Source organism: Cryptomeria japonica, chromosome 9 (genome assembly GCF_030272615.1).
Source record: "Cryptomeria japonica chromosome 9, Sugi_1.0, whole genome shotgun sequence".
In the NCBI taxonomy this organism is placed as follows: Eukaryota; Viridiplantae; Streptophyta; class Pinopsida; order Cupressales; family Cupressaceae; genus Cryptomeria; species Cryptomeria japonica.
The window spans coordinates 166369343-166375848 of record NC_081413.1 but is presented as its reverse complement, the minus strand read 5'-3'; positions in this window follow the sequence as shown (position 1 = coordinate 166375848).

The following is a 6506-nucleotide window of genomic DNA, read 5'->3' as shown; positions in this document are numbered from 1 at the left end:
CTTCACTTTTTCACATATACCGGTTTACTACATCATACCGGTTCTTTTCACTTTTTCACATATACCTGTTTACTTCATCATACTAGTTCTTTTGCAAGTTGCTTACTCCAATACACCGCTTCACTCTTCAACATATTGACATCAATGACAATCATACAATATCATGTCATCAAACTCTACACATATGCCAACAACTTTCTTTCTTGGAAAGAAACTTGTTTCACGGATCAACAAGAAATAATCATGTACTTCTTTATCTACCGCTAAAGCTGAGTAAGTTGTTGTTGCTACTAACTATACACAAGTTCTATGGATGAAGCAAATGTTAATGGATATAAATGTGGATTGTAATGAATCGATAGTTATTCACTATGATAACTTGACTGCTATTGATATAACAAAGAATTCAGTATTTCATTCTAAGACAAAGCACATATCTATCAAGTACAACTTTTTGAAGGAAAAGGTGGAAGCAAATGAAGTTAGATTGGTTTATGTGAATACTAAAGAGAAGATTGCAAATATCTTCACTAAAAATTTGCCTAAGGAATCATTTGAGTACTTCAGAGATAGATTGAGGGTTTTTGTCCCTTTGATAGAGAAGTGATTGATGCTTTTTGGCATCAGTCCGTTATGCATTATCAGAGATATTATTCATTTCAGCACCAATGTGGGGATGCTACTGCTCAGGGAAAGTAGTTAGCTTTGTGTTTCAGTGGTTTATAGTTTTGTTTTGATATTTATGTCAGATTTCTAGCATTGATGTCAAAGGGGGAGAGATATTGATGTGAAAAAGAAAAACTTAAGGAATTGTATACATTAGGGGAGAGATATATGTATAATTTACAGCTTTACAGATATATCATTCACAGGGGGAGTTTGGTGTTTGTTTCAGAAATCCATTACTACAAATTTGTATGTGGGAGATTGTTGGTTGTCTTCCATTGTGGGAGACTTGTTTGACATTTTTTGGTACTTAGATGTTTTTCACATCTAGTGTTGCCATCAATTCCAAAGGGGGATATTGTTGGCCATTTGGAGGAATTGATTGTGTTACATTGATGTTTTGTCATTGATGTCAACACTAGCTGCTTGGATGCTTTACCAACACCTTTTTGGTCCCGGTAGGTTGAGTGGTTTTTGGTTGGTTTGGATCCAACATAATCCAGTAGGCTTCAATATGGTTTGTGTAGACACCTAAAAATGGTCAACGCTTGCGGGATCATACTTTAACATTTGCGCATTGCCTCATTTTAGGTTTTTGTGTCACATTAACATTTCTCCTATGTTACGCACTTGGTCTTTATCATTTGCGAGCATTGAGTCATTCTTCTACATTCTTCATCTGTCTCGCTTTCGAATTTGGTCTTGTCGATAACAATCTTTAATCATGATTTTGGTCGATCTTGTCAATCTCTTATCAACTTGTCAATCTCGTCATTTTACGATCGATTTGACATCGATCGTCGTCCTTCTCAATCATGTCAATTTGGATCAATTTTTCATTGTTCCTCGTCAATTGGTGCATTTATCAATCAAATCATTTATCACATTGGTCATTTATCAATCCAAAATCATGATCGAATCGACATCAAGCCAATTTTACATCAAAACCTAATTGTCATTCTCATTGCTAATTCGTCTTCTAGGGTTTTATGATTTAATCATTTAACCTTGTGTGTCATTTCTTCCTTTAGGATTAATAAATTGTTTATTTATCCTAAGTCTTCTCATTACAATTAAATGTTTATTTAATTGGCTAATTATTCCTCTTTGTGAATTAATTAATAAATGACAAATTATTAATTAATTTACCTAATTTCTAATTCTTAATTTCCTAATTTCTAATTTTCTAAATTTCCTAATTTCTAATTTCTAATTTTCTAATTTCCTATTTTAATTTCCACCTAATTAACTTGTCTTTAGTGCTCCCTATTTTTGTGCTTCATGTGTCATACTCTTGGCATAGCAAGATGTCATAAGGTTCTAGTCCTCTAAGCTTTGCATTGGCAATATGTCATAATTCATGACATAGAAGGTGTCATAACCTTCTTCTTTTCACTCATTTTTCCCATTTTGAAATCAATTGCTTCTAATATCCATTTCATGCTAAATTTGATCCTATCTCCAATTTTTCTATAAATTGGATGATCTTCATCAATAAAAAAAAATTGGTAATCACTTTTGCAATCACATAATCATAGAATCAGATAATGAGAAATAATCACTTCTTCTAGTACTCTTGTGCCAATATCAATCTTGCTTTCACATTAGGTTTGTGCACTTGAAGGTGAGATCCACAAACAAAGGCTATTTGGAGAAGAAAGAAGGACAATGGAGCCGCATGAAGAAGCATTCAAATCTACCATTGGTTTGCATATGTCTTTAATTTTGAATGTTTTGATTTCATGTCTCTATTGAGTGTGCTTAGGATAGATTCATTGCATTCTAGCTTTTTGTGATTAGGCTAAATTAGTTTTTATATTGCTTTGATGATTTCCTATTTCCTATGCTACATTAATTGGTGAACCCGATGTGAACACTAACCATCTGACCTCTTTATGGTGTTTTTGAGTGCTTTCAAGTTGATTTGCAGGCCAAAAAACCCAAAAACAGGGTCGTGCAGGGTTTTCTGGAGACTTTTGTGCCTGTGTAAGACAACTTGAGCCTGTGTTGAGCATTCTACGCTTGTGTTGAAGACATTCTGCACTTGTGTCATGACTTCTACGCTTATGTCATGACTTCTGCGCCTGTGTAAAGTCTAGAACAGAGGTAAAAGTGCAGTGTTTTACTTGAAATTTGTTTAGTTTTTGCATTCTGTTTTCTATGTTTTGGTTTTTGGTACTAATTATTTGTGCAGAATCTTGGCATACGCATGGCAAAGAAAAAAAATCAAACTACTAACATGTGTTATGCAGAATCGATAGTTAAAGAATAAACACCTCAAACTTCTAACTTGGGTTTTGCAGGTTGCCTTGGAGAAACAATTAAACTTGGTGTTTGTCTTTAATGTTTTAGGCACCTAGTGATTTCTAAATAGGTTGGAATGAACATGTTTTTTCTTTTATTGTTGAGTGTGACATTGGAGTAGGAGAGTATGCTCTCATCCTTCTTAGGGTGATCAGAAATCTAGATCTTCGATACCATGCTCGTGTCTTTGATTGAGTGTCACCTTTAGAGGGCCTGCCTTCCCGACCACTTTGCTTTTGCAAGCAAGTGATAATCGTGAGAAGGGAATGACCCAAAGTGAGTATGGCTAGAATTCCTTGGCATTCTAACTCACTATAAACAAATACCTGATGAGCGAAAGCTTTGAAGGAAGGGTTACATGGGAATTGCAGTTACTTGGGAAGTGATGACCCTTGAACTCTTTCTCATATCAACATCTAAGTAGGGCCTCTTGGTCTAAATCGTTCTTGCGTGACTACATTTGTTTGGTATCTTGATGGGCTTAATGTCTCAATCATGTTTGCATGACATCAAGGACTAACACTTAACAAAAATCCTTACTAAACACCTTGTTTTAGAGGCCAAAAACCCTTCTAGTTGCTTGAGAAGGACAAGTTCGGATACTTGGAAGAGATACTAAGTTTTCCATGGGGAGATTTCCATGGGGACTAATGCTTGGCTGCCCTGAGAAGTGAGTGCCATGGAGGGGAGCTTGTGGGGTCAAGCATCTATGTATTCTCCTTGAATCCCATAATGAGTCTACCTCTCAAGTACCTAATGTCTTTGCCTACCATAAGAAATGTGGGAATGAGCATGATTGTCTTGAGTCTAAGTTGCAATATCTTGTATTCTTTGCTTGTCAAAAGTTGAATTTTGTCTCATTTCAAAAACAAGATAAATTGATTCAAAACAAGGTTAAACACGAGTATTTCATCCAACAAAGTTCAAAACACATCTTCAAACATGGTTGTCAAACATTTTTCAAAATCTTGTCTCAACATTCATGTCACTTAGATTTAGGTGCATCTTAGGTTTGCATTTTGCAAAGTCATTGTCAACTACCAAGGTTAAGTTTCACCTAAGTCATACTCCTTTGCATATCAATAAGGGTCATCCATTTGCATGTGTCCTCTTGCATTAAAGTCATACCATTGTCATACATTTGCATTTGCATACCCTAGGTCTCTTCATCAAGATTAGGTCATTATCATATCATATTAGGGTCATTTGAATAGTAATTGTCCCTTTGCATATAGTGCCAAAACTATGTTTTGCCATACTTGAGTAATCCAAATCTTTGAATAAACCCTAAGTCATTGTTAAGAAGTCTAGACCTTATCAAACCTTTTCTATTTTTGTCATTATTGTCATTTGGTCAAACCTAGCTTAGTATCCAAGCATATAGGGGAGACATTGTCACTTTGTCCTTTTGTCATTTGGTCCTTTTGTCCTTTGAGGTCTAGACATCATTTCAATTTCCTAAGGGTCTCTTTTAGATTTGCATTCCAAAAAGTTTGTCAAAATCTTGAAAAAAGAACAAAAACATAGGTTGCATTCTTGCCATAGATTGCATTTCCGTCTATTTAGTTTACATTTAGTTGCATATCATACATTATCCTTGAAAAATTCCAAAAATATTGCATTGCATAGTGACATGTCTATTGAAACAAGGTTCCAAGCACCAATGATGCAACAAAGTTTGACGTATCAACCAACAATGCAATCAAATTTTAATCCAAGGCAATCACAATTATATCCAATCCAACAACAAGGCAATATTGGTCAAACTTTTCATGATGATGTAAATGTCCAAATACAAAAACTAGAGGAGAAACTAGCTCAAGAAGAGGAGATATTGGAACAAAGAGTGAAAATCATTGAGAAGAATAGATCACAAATGTCCAAAGTGTTTCAAAAATTTCCAGGTCGAAATCCAAAGGTTGAGCCAATTGATGTAAGATCTCTTCTTGAACAATCAGACATACCAGCTCTCCTCTCCCAAATAGAGATGATGAAACAATTTCAAGAAAGGAGACAACATCAATTTCAACATTATGTGCCTCCACAACAAGAACAAGAAGGTGTTTACTATCAATCAGATTTTCAACCAATACAACCAATGGTCCAATTTCAACAATATGTCCAACCAACTATACAATGTCAACAAATGGTTCAACCAATGGTGGAATATCAACAAGTTCAATCAACATATCAATGTCAACAACCACAATCACAAATTAAAAAACAAAGGTTGTAGCACACACCAAGCCAAGTTTCAAACATGTCAGAACAATTGAACCAAGTCCAATATCAAAACATCACATCAAACCAGAACCAACTCCTTTCCAAACAAGTTCAAATTCCAGATACAACCATGTCAAAACCTCGAAAGAAAGGTGGCTTTATTGCAATGCTCTTAAGGAAATTACCAAGTGAGTTCTTTGAGGAAGATCAAAATAATACACTTATGTCTAGCAATGCTTCATCCCCTCACAAACAAATTGACTCTCCAGTGGCATCTATCCCTACACCTTTAGAAGTTTCACAAGAACCTTCCATATTGTCCTCATCAAACAATACACCCAAGGATGCAATTATCCAAGAGCTATCCATAATTGATTGCCAGGATAATCCAATTCATGATGCACATCCTTGTCATGTTTCAGAAATACAAGACCCAATGCAACCATGCACTTTATTGCCATTACCTGTTTTAGAGGACCCCATTCGAAGTCCTTCTTCCTCATGTTCAAGCATTGATTCCTTGCCAGAATCCATCACAAATGTTCAAAGTGCATTTCCTTCATGCCAAAACATTGATTCCTTGTCAGAATCCTCCATGCATATCCAAATTCCAACCCCATGTCAAGAGGATAATTTAGAGCATGAAGAAACGTGTCCTAAAGAAAATCAAGATCAAGATCCTAAAACCTTATCATCCCATCCAATTGTTGACCAGGACTCCATGTTCCCAGACACTCATGATGATTCCCCTATTCTTGTCCATCCTATCCAAAGTCCTATTGACACTCCATTCCCCGAGCAAGAACAAGATATCCCAGTTCATCCAATCCCAAATGATCCCCTTCCATTTCATGAACACAATGTCCTTTCAAATCCCATTGACATTCCACTTCCTGAGAAAGATCAAGATATCCTTTCCATCCTTTCCGATGATCCCATTGAAAGTCAAGAGCAAAGCACCTTTAAAGAGGATTCCAATGATCTTCCTCCTTGTCAAGATCAAATTAATCCTTTAAATCCTCCACAAGATCCACTTGTTCCTCCATCTCCTTGTCCTAATGCTCCATATACACTCCAAGATCGCATTTCTTTTGATGATCCCATTATTTATTCCATTCCATCTCTTGAAGAGCCTGTCATTGAACCATGCCCACAATACAATCCTAGTCCCCCTCATGATCCTAATCTCCCTCATGATTTTAATGTGTCAGTGCAAGATGTTCATGAGCCCTCGACATGCATAATGGGTTCTTCCACTTTGGTGCAATCCGATCCACTTCAAGATCTCATTATTTCTGTCATATCATATCCAC